Source organism: Pinus tabuliformis, chromosome 3_1 (assembly GCF_031772625.1).
Source record: "Pinus tabuliformis cultivar Carrire ecotype Pingquan chromosome 3_1, CPIR1, whole genome shotgun sequence".
NCBI lineage: Eukaryota > Viridiplantae > Streptophyta > Pinopsida > Pinales > Pinaceae > Pinus > Pinus tabuliformis.
In genome coordinates this window covers 762,153,293-762,173,921 of record NC_142301.1, presented here as the reverse complement: position 1 = coordinate 762,173,921, position 20,629 = coordinate 762,153,293, and the positions used below count along the sequence as shown (strand labels likewise).

Below are 20,629 nucleotides of genomic sequence, written 5' to 3'. Positions count from 1 at the left end.
AACATAAAAACTCAAATAAGAGATAAACTCTGCACTATAACAGCGAAAAGAATCCATGGCCAACAAAGGGGACCCTGCACACCAAAAAATAAATAAGTAAATTAGTAATAAATAAAGACTAGAAAATATTCTAAGAAAATATTAAGTACACATGTAATATTATGATGAATATGAAACAAGGAGGGAGAAAATTATAGTAAAAAAATATTAAGTACACATGTAATATTATGATAAATATGAAACAAGGAGGGAGAAAATTATAGTATTCATAACTAGAAATATTACATAGCATATCATACATGAATTTCACACCAAAAGAAAACTGACCTCCACTTTTGCCACAACCTACAATGTCTCTCTCATGAAAATATTTCGATAGTTTCATCAGTGACCCCCCACATTCCTTTACCTACATTGCATTGCATTAAATGATTAAACACATGGCTAATAATGTAAAATGACTCAAATTTAAATAAAAACACATATGGGACCCATTCATTTCCCACAACATTCACCTTTACCCACTACACCTTTGGAATCATGGGTTACCCTAATTTGCCACTCAATGTACCAAATATAAATCAAAATAAACACTTAAATATATTATGAGAATATCATAAATGAAAAAAAATGACTTTTGAGCAATATTATGTAAAAGTACATCTTATGCAATTACCAAAAATCATAATTCTTCAACAAGAAAGGAGAAAGGAGAACCATTGTATTGAAATGAGAAGATATACCTAAACTCACTTTTTGGTTGTACAAAGGAGAACCATTGTATTGAAATGAGAAGATATACCTAAACTCACTTTTTGGTTGTACACTCTCCAACATATCTGCAAGTCTCTCTCACAAAAATATTTTTGTAGTTTCATCAATGCTCCTCCACCTTTCTTTACCTACACTTGCATAGCATTCATTATATAAATAAAACCCAAATAATATAATATGCTCCTCCACCTTTCTCTACCTACACTTGCATAGCATTCATTATATAAATAAAACCCAAATAATATAATATGCACCGAATTATACCTTACACTTGCATAGCATTCATTACATAAATAAAACCCAAATAATATAATATGCACCCAATTATACACTTGCAGAGCATTCATTATATAAATAAAACCCAAATAATATAATATGCACCCAATTATACCTTTGCTATGGTGCTATGGTGTCTCACATCATAGAAAGATATTCAATAGTTTCACCTTTTTCTACCTACACTTGCATAGCATTCATTATATTAATTAAACCCAAATAATATAATATGCACCCAATTATACCTTTCCTATGGTGTCTCACACCATAGAAAGATATTCAGTAGTTTCACCTTTCTCTATCTACACTTGCACAGCATTCATTATATAAATAAAACCCAAATAATATAATATGCACCCAATTATACCTTTGTTATGGTGTCTCACATCATAGAAAGATATTCAATAGTTCTTTGCTATGGTCTCACATCATAGAAAGATATTCAATAGTTCTTTGCTATGGTGTCTCACATCATAGAAAGATATTCAATAGTTTCACCTTTCTTGATTTGTATTGCAACTAAATTTCAACAAACACATATCATTAAAAATCATGAATCAACAAATGAGTTAATTTGTATTGCATCTAAATTTCAACAAACACATCATTAAAAATCATGGATCAACAAATGAGTTAAATGTATGAATCAAAACCATATAATTTAGTAACAAACAAGTAAGTTCCCTCATACATACCTCTTTCACAATTTCCAATAAAGAAGTAAGTTTTCCCATACATCCTCATTTGTCTTTCCCCACTACACTTGTGGAATCCTACACATCTACGAGCCTTCCACAAAAAATATTTTTGTAGTTTTATCAATGCTCCTCCATCTTCCTTTCCCTGCATTTGCATAGCACTCACTATATCAATAAATCTCAAATAATATAATATGCATTCAATTATAAATTTGCCGTAAAAGCATTCAATTATAACAAAATGGACGTCATTTCCATAGCACTTACTATATCAATAAATCCCAAATAATATAATATGCATTCAATTATACTTTTGGCATGAAAGCATTCAATTATAACAAAATGGAAGCATTCAATTATAAAAAAATGGACATCATTTGCATAGCATTCACTATATCAATAAATCCCAAATAATATAATATGCATTCAATTATAATTTTGCGATGAAAGCATTCAACTATAACAAAATGGACGTCATTTCAGTGCATTTTGTATAAACAATGAAAGCATTGAGACAAGTACACGTCATTTCAATGCATTTTGTATAAACAATGAAAGCATTGAGACAAGTACAAGCTCTCTTGACATAGTGAATCATGAAGGCATGGACTGCAGCAATATAAATTCGAATTCATGTATAAGGATGGTTACAATGGTCTAGATATGGTTTGTTTGTTAGTAACATTCAGAGGATTCAGCGAAAATATAGGGAATACAAGCATTATGTGAATAAAATTAGGCTACAGTCAAGATCCAATGTGCAAGAGAAGAGCACTTATTTACTCAAAATTATCTGGTTTAAGATATACCACAATCAAGGTTCAGCCCAACAAAAGGCAGTTATTTTGATTCAATCATGGCATGGAGCTTTGACTCAAAGACGACAATTCGTCAAGAATAAACTAGTTGTAGAGAAGAGCATTTATTTACTCAAAATTATCTAGTTTAAGATATCCCACAATGAAGGTTCAGCCCAACAAAAGGCAGTTATTTTGATTCAATCATGGCATGGAGCTTTGACTCAAAGACGACAATTCCTCAAGAATAAACTAGTTGTAGAGAAGAGCACTTATTTACTCAAAATTATCTAGTTTAAGATATGCCACAATCAAGGTTCAGCCCAACAAAAGGCAGTTATTTTGATTCAATCATGGCATGGAGCTTTGACTCAAAGACGACAATTCCTCAAGAATAAACTAGTTGTTATACATATACAAAGTGTTGCGAGAACTTGGCTCTCAGCCAAGAAACTTCAAGACTCTTTTGCATTCTCTGCAATTTAGGAATAAAAGCTTGGCACCTCAAGGAAAATGGATTTTTGAGCACATGCTCCAGAGTTGAAGATGTGAGGCAAGAGAAGGCTTCCACCGTTATTCAATCTCATTACAGGGCTCTGAATGCAAGGAGGCATTTTTGGAAAAGTAAAGCAACCACTTCATTCTTACAAAGTGTTATAAACAAAATGGACATCATTTCAACACATTTTGTAAAAACGATGAAAGCATTGAGACAAGTGTTATAAAGTCTTGGATGGAAACTACTTGGAGGAAACAAAATGGACATCATTTCAACACATTTTGTAAAAACAATGAAAGCATTAAGACGAGTACAAGCTCAAGAAGCTCTCTTGACACAGTGAATACCATGAAGGCATAGGCCGCAGCAAAAGTAATTTAGAGTCACGTACGAGGTTGGTTGCAAAGTTCTAGATATGTTTTGTTCGTTAGTAACGTTCATAAGATTCAACTGAAATATAGGGAATACAAGCATTATGTGAATGCTCTCTTGACACGGTGAATACCATGAAGGCACAGGCCGTAGCAAAAGTAATTTAGAGTCATGTACGAGGTTGGTTGCAAAGGTCTAGATATGTTTTGTTCGTTAGTAACATTCATAAGGTTCAACTGAAATGTGGGAATACAAGCATTATGTGAATAAAATTAAGGCTACTGTCAAGATCCAATGTATGCCGTCAGCAAAAGTAATTTAGAGTCATGTACGAGGTTGGTTGCAAAGGTATAGATATGTATGCCTTCAGCAAAAGTAATTTAGAGTCATGTACGAGGTTGGTTGCAAAGGTCTAGATATGTTTTGTTCGTTAGTAACGTGTGTAGGGAATACAAGCATTATGTGAATAAAATTAAGGCTACTGTCAAGAGCCAATGTATGCCTTCAGCAAAAGTAATTTAGAGTCATGTACGAGGTTGGTTGCAAAGGTCTAGATATGTTTTGTTCATTAGTAATGTTCATAAGGTTCAACTGAAATGTAGGGAATACAAGCATTATGTGAATAAAATTAAGGTCTAGATATGTTTTGTTCATTAGTAATGTTCATAAGGTTCAACTGAAATGTAGGGAATACAAGCATTATGTGAATAAAATTAAGGCTACTGTCAAGATCCAATGTCCATGTCAAGATCCAATGTGCATGGACTAGAGCACTTATTCAGTCAAAATTTTCAGTTTAAGGTGTTGAAAAGTGTAACTAGGTTCGGTCGACATGTAATTATGATTTTATGTAATGAGATGTAAAAAAGAAAAATAAATTATTGTATTGACTTGCTTCATGGGTTTCATGAGCTCTCGAGATTTTATTTTTGAGTCAAGACTCCCATTGAGAGTCTTTAGGATTTATTTATCATCTAGTCATATGACATGCAATTATGATTTTATGTAATGCGCTGTAAAAAAGAAAAATAAATTATTGTATTGACTTGCTTCATGGGTTTCATGAACAAGAGATTTTATTTTTGAGTCAAGACTCCCATTGAAAGTCTTTAGGATTTATTTATCATTTAGTCATAAAATGTTAGAGTCATTGTCATGTAATGAAGTCATGTTACACTTCGTAAAAGGTCAATCGTGTCTATGTAAAGTATCCTCCAAAAACTTGTCACTTATCCTCTTCAAGTCTACCTACAACGATGGAAGAACATGCTAGAAGAAGTTGGCCCAACCTCTAGTGATCATGTCAGCCTAAAGGACATGAGATGAGGTGTATATAAAGCCTAACTCGGCCTCACTTGAAATAAAAGCAACTCGACAAGCCTTCAATGAAGCAGAAGTGCAAAGAAAGGATCAAGAGAAGTGCGAAGAAGGGGCAGTGAAAGAGTTTTCTTCTGGGGCAGCGAAGGAGTTTTCTTCTAGGGCAGCGAAAGAGATTCTTCTGGGGCAGCAAAGAAGGGTTCTTCTAGATCAACGAAGAAGGTTTCTTCCGGGGCAACGAAAGAGATTCTTTTGGGGCAACGAAGAAGGGTTCCTCTGGATCAGCGAAAGAGAGGTTTATTCTGGGGCAGCGAAAGAGAGGTTTATTCTGGGCAAGCAAAGAAATGTTTCTTCTGGGGCAACAAGAGAAGGATTCTTCTGGGTGACCGAGATCTAGAGACCGAGTTTCTCTAGACGAGACCAATGAAATCCGAGAGACCAAGATTCTCTAGAGGAAGTCGAGAAGGAGCAGTGTGAAGGATAGAGACCGAGTTTCTTTAAAAGAAGCCGAGGAAAGCAGTGCAAGATCAAGAGGAAAGTCGAGAAAGAGAAGAGGCAGAACATCAAGGTTAGTGACAAGGTTCTTGGGAGAATACTAGAGTCAAAGGTTTGTGTTATGGTCTTGGTACTCATCAATTGAAGATCTAGAAGAAGAATTTTGATTGGGTTTTCCTCTCAAAAGGTGAGAGATTTTGGCCTTGGCTAAGAAGCCTACATACTGTGTCATTTGTCTTTTATTGTGCATATTGGTAATTGTCTTGATGAAGAGAACACAATAATAACATAACGAAAAAAAGACTATAAGCTAAGAAGTAAAAGTATATCACAAGCAATTATCAAGTAGAGAAATCTGTTAACTATTCATGCCCTAGATTTCTCAACATAAGGTATGCCACAATCAAGGTTCAGAGCTATCAGCGTGATTACCTGGCCAAAAAGCAATTTAAAGATCAAAAGAATTTTTTGTTGTGATTCAGAGTTGGTATCATAGCTATAAATGTTATAAACAACACAAATTATGTAGAGAGGCTTCAATAAAAATACAGAGCGTTGTTAGAGTAAGACTAACATTACAATCTTATTTAAAGTATCAAGACTCCACATACAAAGTTCAATGTTGTTTCTAAGGTTGACTTGTTAGAAAAGAATTGTAGCGATGCACTAAGGAACAAAAGTTTACTAAGAAGGGTTCAAACAATTGAGGACTCTAAACTCAACCATTCAACTAAAATAATACAGACAACTTTTAGAGGTTGGAGGGAGAGGCAAAGATACAAGATGAAGCTTAAAATGGTAGTTTGGGTCCAAGATATCTTTTGTGGGCTTCGTGTGCGACAAAATTAATTACAAAATAATGTGGTAGGGTGAATATATGGAGATGTTCAATTGTTGTCCAAATCTGCACCATAGAAAACAGATACTGAAGCTACAATAACTATTCAGATATTTTATCGTACTTATGTTGCCCATTCACTGCCCTTCAGGGAGGCAAGAGAACAGATTATCAAGGAACCAAATATTATGGTCACACAAGTGTTTGCTAACGTTTAGCATGTGAATCATGATTTGTATTCTAATGCTTCAAATTCACAGCTGGAACACATTCTTAATAAATCGATTGGATTTGTTAAACAAAAGCAATATTTTCAAAAAGTGAAGACATCAGTAAAATATGGATAGCCTATGGAGTTTATTACAAGCTTACTCCCACCAAGATGGGAATCAATTTCCTACAAGCTTTTGCCAAATTTATTGAAGACTACTACTATGTTGAGAGGAGAAACTTCAACTGACATAGAACTTCCTTCTATAGTAACACACAAATGTACTTTTAGCCCAAATCTCACCTATGATTTGGGAAGTATAAGCAACAACTATTATGTGATGACATCGTCAATCAACAATATGATTTAAGAAGAAGGGAATGTTGGAAGTTTTGTATTCCTGAAGGTTGAAAGGGAAATTATGTCACACCCAAACATGCCATTGCTTGAGGAAAAGCAATGTTGGGAAGGAAGGATTGTAATGTTCCTTATGAATTGATTGGCTACGGAAGGACGAAATAGCATATCCTACCTTGTAGGCTATAGTTTTGATAAGGGGTGAAAAGCAAATTTTTCTTATGTCGGGGCAACCTTGTGCAAAAGTTGGGTTGAATGGAGCAAAAAGACCTAAAGTTGGGTGTTGCACTCACAACCCCTTACATTTGGGAGCCCATGGAAAAATCTATAAATAGAGAACAGTTGAAATCAAATCATCACCATCTATAGGATTGGAATATCTCTAGTTTTCTTGAGCCTAAGGCTCTGAGGGTTTTAATATCCCTTTTCCTCTACTAATTTTAGTGGTGAAAGATTCAACCCTAACTAGTATTTTTCTATTTATCTTCTGTTATCTATTTGGCAAATCGTGGGATCTGGTTTTGTTTGGTATTGCACTAATTCAATGTTATTTCTTGTTGAAGGTGTGGGACAAATTGAAGTTCTGGCACAACATAGCAATTTGGAGCATCTCTTACTTGAATTGGAAGATTACCTAATTATTTAACCGGCAGATCTCTCCTATATAAAATATAGTGGGAAGCTTCTACAACCGTAGGAATGAATTTTTATCTTCTCTCTTTTGTTCTCGCAAAGCAGGGAAACCATCTGTCCGCAGGAAGTGAATTCTTGTGGAGGAAATATCAGGCAAAAACCAAGATTGAAGATTTTTGAGGCTAATAAAATTCTTTTGAAGCATACCACAATCCCCCTGAGGCCAACAAAATGAATCTAACGTAGAGAAATGAAATTTCTTGAGGCAACTGAGGCCTCCAGAAGCCAACAAGATAAAACTATTGAAGCACCTGAAATTCATCCAAGGTAGACAAGTCGAAATCTTTGACATTGATCTTGTGTGAAATCCTCCTGGGACAAAACAATACCATTTTCTAAAGCAGTCCAAGGGTTTTGAGTGAATCTCCCTGAGGCTTTTTTGGTGGGTGGATTAGAGACTGTGCAAACTGAAACTCTTGAGATAATTGCAAATTCTAAGACATGTTTAGAAGGAGATTCCTGAGGCAACTAAGAAGGACGAATCAACAAATCCTAGACATAATAGGTTAGCAGTCTGAGGAATTTGTCCTTGACGAGTGATCCTTGGTTACTCTTCACGTAGCAAATTCGACTTGAGGATATTCATCAATTCTTCTATCCAGAATTCGCAAGGGATTACTAGTGCACTATTTTGTCCGTAAATTTGTACACATAGTCCAGGTCATTGCTAGATTGGACATAAGTTCTCATTGGTTACATTTTATTGTATTTGGAACTTGTTGTTGATTGGTTGAATTACAAATACTGTTGGATGAGTTATTGCATTGTATGTGGTTGAATGATCAATGATATTGTTGTGGTTCTTATCATATTGTACTTAAAAAGATTGTTAGTGTCATTACTGAATGGGCAAAAGAATATTTATTGAGAAACCCTAGTTATCTGAGAGAAAACCCTAGGGAAAAAATCTTCTTAGAATTTTACAGTGGTATCAGAGTTGGCTCACCCTGCCAGCTTGTTAATAATTGGGTTCATGTCACGAACCCAAGACCTTCAGGAAGTTTTCAAAGGAAGATTGGCAAATGCAGCCTTGGGAAAGGACCAAGCAAGTTATGGCTACTCAATGGCAACAAAACCAACAGTTGTTAACTCAGTTTGTTGCACAGTTTGGGAATAATGCAAGTATTCCTATTCAACCTAATAGCTCTAGGATAGCCAATTAGAAGACTCTTGCACCTTGTTTACCAATTCCTAGAAGGGCATGAAACAAGGAATTGCGGACCACCACAATAGAATAACGATACTTCAGGTTAATGGAGGGAGTACCAAATGTAAACTAGGAGATTTGAGCATCCCTAACCTTTCAAGAGTTATGTGACATTAAGTACGATGGTAGGCCCAAAAATTGTGGCATGGGCACACAACAAAATGTAATGGCCAATATACCACAACATGTGACAAAGCCATTTGGCACTCTTCGACAATGCCTCAAATGACCATTGGTCAAAGAAGGGAGTCTCCTCCTTTCGTTCAACATGGGGTGTCTAGTTTGGCAGATAATGAAAAACCTTTGCAAGCAACATCTCTATGGGCTCCGAAGGCAGATGGTAACGTTGAGGCATCTACTCTTAACGAAGAAGAGAGAACAAAATAGCAACACACAAAATCTCTTGCGAAATTGGAAGAGAGTTATGAAGACGAAAGGATTAGAGAATACAACAAGCACAAGGTTTTATATAAGGAAAATAAGCATGTTGATACTTCTCTTGGTTTTCATATTGATACTACTTTTAAAAATCAGTAAATTGATGGCAATGTGTTGGCTAAAAATCATTCATTGGCAATGAGTGTCACTACATCAAATGGCTCTAGTAGTAAAAATAATTTGAATCTATCTGTTGCTCTCCCATAAGGAAAATTCCTCTAAGGTTGTTGCTCCTACCATTACAATTGACAAGAAGGTATGCAAATTTGATTATAATCTGACAGGATTCCACAATATTGATGCGATTATGACTGTCAATAATTTCTGCAATAATGGTGAGCTTGGATCAAAGGATGAAAGCGTAGACTTGGGTAAAAGACTTATGACATTTGATAAGGATGCTTCTATCAGAGGATCTGAATATTTAAATCTAGTGAGGCCTTTAAATAATGCACCTACAATAATTGAGATGATGCTGAAATGGATTCAAGCAATTTGTATGGGGAGCATGTAGACAATTTCAAATCATCATTTGCTGATGGAGAACCAATTTTGTACCTTATAGACTTCTACTTACCAGGATATATGTTTGGTACTCAATGTCTAAAGGAAGCTCAAGTTACGGATCCCTTGGAGTTGGTGGCAACTTCTGCAACTGAGGCTTCTACTCCCAAATATGGGCTAGTACGAAATGTGATTAAACAGTTGGATAATATTCCAGAGTTCATACAAATAATTGATTTTCTTGAAGGGGATCCATCATGTAATGAATAGAATGAAATCATTATGTTGGCATTCCTTTCAGCCAAGCTTCTTGAAGGAAAACCAATGTTTGGGAATTTGTCATGTACTTTACAAAACAAGATGAGCTCTCGCAATTTTGAAAAGACAGTGCTAGCTAGACCTACTGAACAAAAGCATTCTCTGCAATTCTAGAAAGAAAAGCTTGCCACCTCAAGGAAAATGGAAATTTTAGAACATGCTCTAGAGTTGAAGATGTGATGCAAGAAAAGGCGTCCTCTATTATTCAATCTCATTACAAGGGTTTGACTGCAAGGACATAGTTTCAAAAAAGTAAAGTAACCATCTAAGGAATTCGTCCTTGACTAGTGATCCTTGGTTAATCTTCTTGTAGCGAATTCGGCCTGAGGATATTCATTAATTCTTTTGTCCAGAATTCGCAAGGGATTACTGATTTTGCACTATTTTGTCTATGAATTTGTCCAAAATTCGCAAGGGATTACTAGTTGTGCACTATTTTGTCTGTGAATTTATACACACGGTACAAGTCATTGTTAGATAGGACATAAGTTCTCATAAGTTACACATTGTTGGATTTGGAACTTGTTGATTGGTTGAACCACAAATATTGTTGGATGAACTATTGTATTATATGTGGTTAAATTAGCAATGATATTAATGATATTATTGTGGTTATCATCATATTGTACTATTAAAAAGACTGTGTGTCATTACTAAATGGGCAAACGCTAGGGAAAAAATCTTCCTAGAATTTTACACTTTCTTTTTGCCCCTACACCCTCCAAAACATCTGCAACTCTCACACAAAAATATTTCTATAGTTTCATTAATGCTCCTCCAACTTCCTTTACCTATATTTACATTACATTCATTATATAAATAAATTTGAAATAGTATAAAATGCATTCAATTATACCTTTGCTATGATGCCTCACATCACAGAAAGATATCCAGTGGTCCTCCACCTTTCTTGATCTATATTGCATCTAAATTTCAACAAATGCACATGATATAATAATGAATCCACAAATGAGTTAAATTAAAATAAGTATCAAAACCATATAATTTAGTAACAAACAAATTCCCTCATACATACATCTTTCACCTTTGTCCATAAACAAGTAAATTTCCCCATACATATCTCATTCGTCTTTACCTATAAACAACTAAATTTCCCCATACATACCTCAATTCTCTTTTTGTCCACTACACTTGTGGCCTCCTACACATCTGCAAGGATCTCACACAAAAATAATTATGTAGTTTTATCAATGTTCCTCCACCTTCCTTTACCTACATTTGCATAGCATTCATTATATAAATAAATCACAAATAATATAATATGCATTCAATTATACCTTTGCTATGGTGCCTCACATCACACGAATATATTTGATAGTTTCACCAGTGGTCGTTCACCTCTCTAGATCGCTATTGCATAAAATGTTAATAAACATACATGATATAAAGATGAAGCAACAAATGAGTTCAATCAAAATGGGCATGAAACCAAATAATTTAGTAACAAACAAGTAAGTTCTCTCATACATACCTCTTTTGCGTTTCCCTTCACCTTTCCCATAAACAAGTAAATTCCTCCATACATACCTTATTCGTGTTTGCCCACTATGCTTGTAGACTCTGCATCAACCCTAAACCCACATAATGGGTTGTTGAGGTCTTCCTTAATTTCCCCACCCATTGAATCCAGGAAAAATATGAACAAAAGAAAATAAACTCAAAAAACATACAAGAAAAAAAATAAAAAATAAACCATAAGTTAGCATGGCCATGCTCACAAATACAAAGATATAAGAGCCACAACATTAAAAAAAAACAACAATAGAAACAAAAATGACCAACAATAGAAAAATACAACAAAAATAACAAAGTAAAACATAAAAACTCAAATAAGAGGTGGACTTTGCACTACAATTGCAAAAAGCTTCCATGGCCAACAAGGGGACCCTGCACACCAAAAGATAAATAAGTATTAAATAGAAGCTAGAAAATATTTTGAAGAATATTAAATATACATGAAATATTATGAGAAATATGAAACAAAAATCAAAATATCTTATGAGAATCTGAAATGGAAATCTTATTTGTAATCTTATGCACTAGAAAGTACATCTTATGTAAACACCAAAAATCATAAATCCTAAATAAGGAGGGAGAAAACTATAATATTTGCAACAATAAATATTACATAACATATCATACATGAATTTCGCACCAAAAGAAAACTAACCTCCACCTTTGCCTCTGCACTCTACTATAATGTCTCTCATGAAAATATTTAAGTAGTTTCATCAATGATCCCCCGCATTCCTTTACCTACATTGCATTGCATTCAATAATTAAACAAATGGTTGGCTCAAATTTAAATAAAAACACTAAGGGACCATACATATGCCACAACATTCACCTTTATTCACTACAACTAGACCATTAGGACTTGCATTAATGTCCCCATAAAATATTCAATAAAGATTAAAAAAAGTCTAATGAGAAATATTGAACATATACTAAAACATACCATGAATTATCTTAAACAAAGGCCAAAAATATTATGTATAATTAAGTACATTTTATTCAAATATCAAAATCGCAAACCCTAAATAGCTAAGAGAGAAAAACCTTATATTTGAAATGAAGACTATTTCATAGCGAAGCATACGAGTTTTACACCAAAATGGAACTCACATTAGCCTATAAGAGTTTTACACTAGAAAGGAACTCACATTAGCCCACATCTCTCCCACGATATTTCAAGAGTTCTATCAATAGTCCTCCACCTTCAATTACCTACACTATATTGCATATAAATTTAAGCAAATTAGCATGGTCATGCTCACAAATGGAAAAAAAATTACACTAGAAAGGAACTCACATTAGCCCACATCTCTCCCACGGATATTTCAAGAGTTCTATCAATAGTCCTCCACCTTCAATTACCTACACTATATTGCATATAAATTTAAGCAAATTAGCATGGTCATGCTCACAAATGGAAAAAAAAAATAGCATCAATAACAGTTGAAAAACAAACAACGAAAGCAATAGTTAAAAAAAAATTAACAAAAGGAAACAATCATAGAGAAATGGTAGACACAAACTACTTTGCAACCTCAAAAAGCATCCATGGCCCAACAAAAGTTACCCTACATAGCAAAAAATAAAGTATAAAAAGAGGCTAGAAATCTTGTGAGAATCATTAAATACACAAGTATCTTACAACAAATATGACACAAAGACCAAATTATCCTACAAGAAATCTTAAAAAAAAAACAAAAATCTTGTAAATAATCTTATGCAAAAATAAATACATCTTATGCAACATCAAAAATCACAAACCTAGCTAGATAAGGGGGAGGAGAGCCATTGTATTTGAAATAAGAAGGCTTTCACAACTAACTTGGAAATAAAATGTGCACCAAAATAACAAATCTCTTTTTTTCCCTGTATGCTTTACTATGATCTCTCTCACAGAGATATTTTAGAGATCTTTCAGACATCTCTCTGATCACACAAAGATCGTATAGAAACTACTCAAACAATTGATCCACGAATGTTGCCTCCTCACAGTAATATTTGGGTCTACATTAATATCCCCATCCACTAAATTCAACAAAAACAAAAACATAAAATCTTATGAGAAATCTTTAAAAGACACCAAAAATCTCATGAAAAATATTAACATACACTATAATATTATCAAAAAGGGGAGGATGCAATGGAGGAAGAACTAGTGGACTATTTAAAGGAGGGAAAAGATGTCCTCCTCAAGTCCATCTTCAACACTAGGACTGACTTTTAGAAAGTTGGAAAGGATCTAAGGCCTTTAGCGAGGTAAGAAAATGTGAAGGAGAACTTCAAGACAAATCCAAAACGTTAGAAAGAAATAATTTTTGAGTTGAGTATCCTCTGGATTGATTACCCACCAAAATGGGCAACCCATAGAAAGAAAATGCTCTCCTACACTTGACATCCAGTCAGACATCTAGATAGCCAGTAGGCCCCAAAGAGCCACCAGTAGTGAATGATATTCCATGTGCTTCCGCCCATTTCCATCGACCATGTGGCTCTCACTATCTAACATTGACACTTGGAGGAAGGTGCGTTGTTATTCAAAAAGAACTTTGATCATTTTGTAATCAGATGGTTATACTTGTTTGTTTTGTGCATTTAATATAAATGATAGGGTGATCTAGAAGATTGACAAACCTTGACTATAGTTTTTCCTCTCATCTTACTAGGGGAGTTAATCTTTGACCCTAGTCCAATGGGACCTCCCTTAAGGCCCTTGGCTTATAGGAGTGGCACCACTTGGGAAACCATGATTGAGATTGCGTGTTCCATTCTCCATATACCATACTTAACACTTTTCATCCCACATTACAAGCCCCATATCTCACCTCCATTCTTTGGGTACAACTTGTCATCGATTCTTGGGGATTTGGCACTCATATGTCCACATACCTTGAGTAGGGCCTGGAAACTTTTCCGGGAGAGATTGATGCAGCTAAAAGAAAAGAAAAAGCATATCATGGTCACAATGAAACAAAATAAAGAAAATCAAAATGTAAAACATGGCCAAAACATAAAGATTACCACATGGGCAAAAGCTATACCTAACTCATATGGCCATCACCCAGTCCTTGAGCACATGATGCTCCATTGTATCAAAATGGGCCTTTGCTTGTGTTGAATTTTTTACAATAATACACAATAGCACTGATCTTTTGATCTGATAATTACTTATGATTTCCAATCAATTTTTCTTATGCCACATATATCATTGAGCAATTACACACAGAAAATCTCCATAGTAATGTTGTGAAAATAGTAAGATAAAAAAGACATAGCCATGCACAATAGAGACAACAAATTTAAAGGAGACAATGACCTTTGAGTCTGAAGGTACAAGAGTTGTTCAGCCTTTTGATCCATATCAAGGGCCTCGGTTCATGGAACCTATCGATTATATGTTGGAAGTTGATGTTGTTGATCAGGTCTATTATCTAACTGCAAGAAAGAGGGCTGACTTATATTAATCCTACAGCAGATGGGTCAATAAGTTGGAGAAGTATTCAATCTTTGGATGGAGGTTTTGAAACTTTTCTTCTTAGGAGAAATTGTTCTTCAGCAATATTTACAATTCCAAGAATATTTTAGAAATTTGTGCCAAAATCCAAGTCCAAGATACCAGTCAAACCTGGTCAAAATTCCAACTTAGTTAATAGTGGTCAAACCTCCAAACCAATCAATTTTGGTCAAATTTCAGCTTGGTCAACTTATTTCTTGTGGTCAACTTCAGACTTGTGGTTGACCCTTGCGATCAACTCATACGTATGGTTGACTTTCTGTTGTCAAACCCGCAATCAACCCCATGATCAAACCATTCTTCTCTTTGGTCAAACTCGACATGTTTCAATGATCAAAGTCAACTTGTTTTTGCGAGCAAAGTTAGCCTTGTTCTCGGTCAAACACAACCAGATTCTTGGTCAAATAGAGCAGGTCAAAATTCAGTCAAATGGCAGCATCTATAACTTGGTCAAACTTCAAATCTTCCTCTTGACTTCACACGTGTGGATAAGAATAGAGGAGAGAATGATGATAATCACAATTAGTCTAAATGAGGAAATCAACTTGTGTATTTATACTTGCTGAATGGGTGACTTTTGATCAAAGGGCCACACCCTTTCATGGTGGGGCCGACTTGATAGTCTGGGGCTTACATGAAGCCCAAAAATAAAATTGTTATTTTAATTTCCATAATATTTCTAGGCCAACTTAGGAGGCCTCTTGGCATGCGAGAATACCTCCCGATGCTACACAAAAATCAACATGTCCCAACCTCGATGAGCAATAAAATGACTTATCTTAAGGCGTGATAAAACTACTACATCATAAAAAGCAAGCTCTAACTCTTGAGTTATAAGCGGTAATACAAGGAACAATCAAGAAGAAGTAAAAGACGCACAAAACGGTTGGAAAATTAGGAAGAGCTGGTAGATCATGCATCCGCAAATGCTCCCTCCTCACATCTATACAATCAGGATGTGGACCACCCCCATCAGTTGATCCCTTTGACCATGGCACTTGACCATTAAGTCTTCTCCCATCCATTACCACATTATTATACACCAATGTAGCACAACTCTCATAAAACCCACGAGTACTCATGGGTATTGAGGGGTTCTATAGCAAGACGGGTCACTCGCATAAGAACCACGATCTTTACACATACTCGTCCAAACCCACATAGAACCCATCTACTCGTATTGAAATCATGAAGACCCACATGTGACCGGCATAAGACCCGCATAAGACTTGTGGACCCACTCAAAATTCATAATTTTTTAATTTTCTTTTTTTTGGGAGATCATATTTTCTTAAGTTTATTTTTGTATTTTGCCGATTCTTATACAAGTCATTCCCGAGTCTTAAACGGATCGCTGAGTCAATAGCCAAACAAGTCTTATACGAGTATGAGTCATCCAACATTGTTATACACTAACACCTATCAATTGAAGGGTGGAGGGAAATATTACTTAGCTTTTAGCATTGGAAGCACCTAATAGGGTTGACCATTAGTTACCCCTCCCAAGGAAGAAAACACAATTGCGAGAACATGGTCTTGATTTTGGAAAGAGATCTTTGTTCAAAGTATTATCATGCCCTAAACATGCCCTAAATATTATTTACCTTAGTCTCTAATGGATGGTTGCTTTCACTAGAATCTGTTGTCTTTGTCAGGTGAGTCACTACAGCCCAAGCCTTAGGCACCCACGCCACAAGTAGCCAAGCCCTTCAAAGAAGTACATGGCCTAAGTAGGTGCAGCATTGAGCGACTGGAGCCTCCTGATAACGTGGGTAGATGACACATGTCCCAGAGTACCTCTAAGACACAGGATGTTGGTCAATTTTGACCTAGTATTGAGGATTCTTCATAATGACCCAGTATGCCCCCAAGTTGGCCTTGACACAACCTAATGGGTAGGAGTTAATTCTAAGCCCAAACGAGGATGTCCTCCCATTGAGGGACTAGGGAGAGATTGTTGCACCATAGGAAGCCCTAATGCTAGAGAGGAGGTCTTATTTGATAATCAGTGACCCATGGAGACCACTTAATGTCATCCCAACTGGCAATTGGGACCCCACGGGAGATATTGAGGTGGATTTAAGGGCCAACCCTCAAATTTTGAATTATACAAGCATCTACACACATTTGGACACCTCATCACACTTTGGCATGGAATTCTAAGCCCTAATTAGGCATGACGTCAACAATTTAAGAGGCTATGACTCACATGTGTGGGCTAATTTGGCTTGTTTTGTTGTTAGCTAATGGGTTGGCTTGTAACCCAAGGTCATTTGTTGTCAAACTTGATTTTAGGGCCTTCATTAGGCTAAAATAAGAGAGCTAAACCTCATATAAATAAAGGTTAGCCTCAATTCATTTTCATCATCACTTGTGATCTAATTCGACCCTCTTAGAGAACTCAGCCAAGCTGAATTGTATCTTGTATCTTGTGGAGATGTGATCTATTGAGGATTTTTGCTTATGGAGCTATTCTTTGGCTTTGGAGATGTCATTTTGAAGCAATAAAGGATTGATTCATGCATTCTATCTTGTAAGTATGCCTTGTATTTGATAAACCTTTGTATTTTGTGGCTATTGTATGGAATGGTTAATTATCTAAGGTTTCTATGTATTATTTATCGTTGAAAATCATTGTATGAAATATTAGTAATGGTATTGCACGCATTACCCACTTATAGAATTTGTATGACAATCCCACGAGTGAATCCTTCAACTAGCTCTCCCCATTGACTTTGCTCCCTCACAAAAATGATAGCTAGGGTTTCATATTTCCCTTACTATTTGCTAGGATTTAGTTGTTTTCTACTAATTTAATTATCCCATAGACTCCATCACCCAAGATCAAGGCACTGCCCTTAGTCACATTGTTGTTCACCTTGAAAACTCACATTCAATTCTACTTTTCTTCCTCTAACCTAGATTTAGGTCTCTTAAGGAAAGTTGCTAGCTAGGGTTAAGGCATCAATTTCAACTAGGGTTGACCATGTTGCCTTATGGAGGGATTGAACACTTGGTTATGGCGTATTTGCCTCAAAATCAACCTTTTCCTGTGGCTAATTCCTTCATTTTAGGGCTAACAACCTTTGGCCTAGGTAAATTGTTCCCTAGAAAAACCCTAGTTTGCCCTAAGCTTCAACCTGAGGCTTATTGAAGGCTTTTGTGCCACAAATTGAGAGTATACACTTATTGCAAGCCTTTCCATGGCCTAGTGATCCTAAATAGTGTTGTTAACCTTGTTTATTCACTAACCCTAGGTCACATTGTGCCCTAACTAGGCCTTTTGAAGGATGTGCATTGCCCTGATTGTGTTAGTTGAGCCTTGTTCCTAAGTAGGGTATCCTTCCTTATAGCCTATCTTGTCAACGTTTCCCCTTGGACTAGACAAATCTTTAGCTGACCAAATATAGGGAAGCCTCCCTTGTGGTGAAAGCCCAATAAATCCACTTGGCATTGAATCTTTCTCTTCCACACGACATTGAATCTACTCTAACAAACTGCTGCAAATTCTTTGTGCCTAGATTAAGGCTCTGCTTTGTGAAAATTTGAGTTGTTGCTCCCTCTACCTGTGCTGCTCTCGCGGTTGTCCAGTCTATACTCGTTTGATCCGTGCGGTTGTACAAGGAAATCTCACAAGGCTCTCACAACTGTGTTGAACTAACTCGCGCAGCCCTCCGAAAAATTCAACTGTAGCTCCCTCTAAGCCGCGAATTTTTCCTTCTTCGCCTCGAAGCCTCCTATCTATCAAATACACTCTGATACCATGTGAAAATTCCCTTGAAATGCAACAACTAGAAATTATTCTTCTAGCTCGTTAATTATTATGCAGTTTATTTGCTACGACAAACAACGAATAATTCACACAGCAATTTCTTCACCATATAGAAAAACAAAAAAAACAAAAAAAAAATACTGCAAAAGAAAAAATAGGAACTGAGAAATGCTAGCGCACACACATAAAAATGACACAATTATTTTTGGACAAAAGTCCCTGGAAAAACCCAATGAGGAAAAACGTCGCAGCAGTTGAGGGTTTATTTTATTATGTAGGGTTGAAAATCTAAGTACAATATTTGGAAGCCCCGTTGTCTATCCAATCAACAAGAACTTGACAAAAATATTCAGAGAGAAAATTCTCACTCCACAAACAAACCCCGACCTCTGTCTCCCTCTAAAAATTGGTCGTCCAACCTCTGAATAGGCCCTTTCTGCACTGTTTTTGATCAATTCGCATAATTGTGCTAGGAAACCCTGCGTGATCATCGTGGTTGTACTGGGAAAACCCGCGCGACCCTAGTCTGCGACTCGGCACAATAATCCGCACAACCCTTGCGGCTATCCTGGGCTAGTTCATTGTGGAATATTTCTGTCGCTTGTTGTTGCCTCTCCGAAACTGGAAATCTTCCTTTGGATCACTGTCCCTGCCCCTCTTACACTTGCTACTTGATCTCTCATGTTGAAACACCGACATTGGCGAATCGAATTGTCTAGATCACTGAGTATCTACAACTCTATATCCTCCATCTACCCATCGACCTCTTCTTATAATATCCAGTTGAGACTTCAACGGCCACGATTAAAACTTAATCGATGGTTGAGATTATTTTCAAGTCGATCTATGTGAGTTTCTAGAGAATTCTCACCTTTCTCAGTTAATTATTATTAATTAGCCACTTTTCCTAAGTTAGACTTAAGAAAAATTTTGATGATGATCAATTAATTTAATTGAGCTATCTCTAGGTGGAATTTCTTGAAACGATTTATGGGTTTTGGAGAACTCATGTATTTTATCCTCTCCACAAAGTTTCGAGACTAGAATACCATTCGATGCTACAAAAACTAACATCATGTGCCCAATACATCAAGGGAAGTGCATCGTATCCATACAATGCTCTGCCTGGTGGCATACCCATGCCCTCCCATCCGAATAACTCCTCCCTGCAACCCTGCACACAGATGATGTGCCACGGTGTCTCCCAGAGACTACTCATAAACCAACTGGCCATTAGAGTTGCCTGGAACTCCCCTAAAGGATGTGTGCACTCAGTCATTGGGTCAACCATCCCACCAACATCGTACTCATCATGCACCTCTGGTATATGATGGAAAGCCCCACCTGGATCCCAATGCCAACCTAGGCTTCCAGTATCCACTCCACTCATGTCAACTAAACCCGGATCCCAGATGAATGTATCCTCATTAGAAATATACATGTCTCCACATCCCATACGTGCATAATTAGAAACTTATGGGACATACATCCCTGCAAGTGCTAGTTCTTTGGGTGCTCCTTATGCTCAACTATCAAAGGAGGCTCCTTTATCAAATCATGAATGCCCCTAACATCCTCTTGAGTGATAGTTGCCATAGAAGAATGCACACAATTCAACTCCATACAAAGTTACTCGACCTGCAACTTTGATTATTTGTTGAGAAAATCTGGGACAACATAGTTAGGGCTTCTTATAAAATTGATTTCTATATTACTTGATAATTACTTGGGATTAGGTCTTATTTTTTCTTCTTTGTTTTTACATATTCATCATCAAGACAATTGTCAAAACTTCAAAGACATCAAGAGAACACAAGATGTAGGCACTCAGCCAAGGCAAAACCCCTAAGGAGGGGAAAACCCAATCAAACTCTTCTACTAATAGTTGCAAATCAAACTGAGACAACCAAGACCCTTCAACAGAGAGAACTCCTCCACCAAGTGAGCCTTCAATAGAGATACTTCATCAATCATTCCAAAAGTCAAACCAAGTCAAAAGTGCAACTTCACCTAGAA

At 36.2% G+C, this 20,629-nt stretch overlaps 1 pseudogene across 1 annotated transcript in view; it reads right to left on the bottom strand.

Moving 5' to 3' along the window:
- The window catches only part of LOC149189616 (ABC transporter B family member 11-like), a 63,250-nt pseudogene extending 43,181 nt beyond the window's left edge, over nucleotides 1-20,069 (bottom strand). Inside the window, exon 1 of the transcript XR_016255603.1 lies at nucleotides 19,686-20,069. The product of XR_016255603.1 is annotated as an ABC transporter B family member 11-like (transcript). The remainder of the gene's footprint in view (nucleotides 1-19,685) is intronic.
- Between the last annotated feature and the right edge of the window lie 560 nt (nucleotides 20,070-20,629).